Raw genomic sequence first — 435 nt, 5'->3', positions numbered from 1 at the left:
AAGAAGTTGGCGAGACCAAGCCACTTACGCAAGTCCTTTTGGTTCTTTGGAACGGGCTTGTCTACAACGGCCTTGACCTTAGCGGGATCCGCTCAAAGGCCACACTTCCCATGAAGCACTCTAACATGGGAATCTCTTCTGCGCCAAAGGTGAACTTGTCTGCACTGACGTACAGTATGTTAGCGCGCATGCACTCGAACACCGCTCTTAAATGAACGATATGGCTCTTCTCATCCGTCCTCCCGTGCTCGGCACGACTGTGAACGAAAATGTCGTCAAAGTATGTCCGTGAATACGCCCTGTGGGGCCCGAACAACTGCGTCGCAAGACAATTAAATGTTGCTGGTGCATTTGACAGCCCTTGGGGCATCACCAGTCACTCCTAGAGCATGCCGCTCGGAGTGGTCACGCTCTTAGCGGAATATCACATGCTCC

The sequence above is a fragment of the Plasmopara halstedii genome (assembly GCF_900000015.1).
Source record: "Plasmopara halstedii genome assembly, contig: Scaffold_526, whole genome shotgun sequence".
Taxonomy (NCBI): Eukaryota; Oomycota; class Peronosporomycetes; order Peronosporales; family Peronosporaceae; genus Plasmopara; species Plasmopara halstedii.
This window is presented reverse-complemented; position numbering follows the sequence as displayed.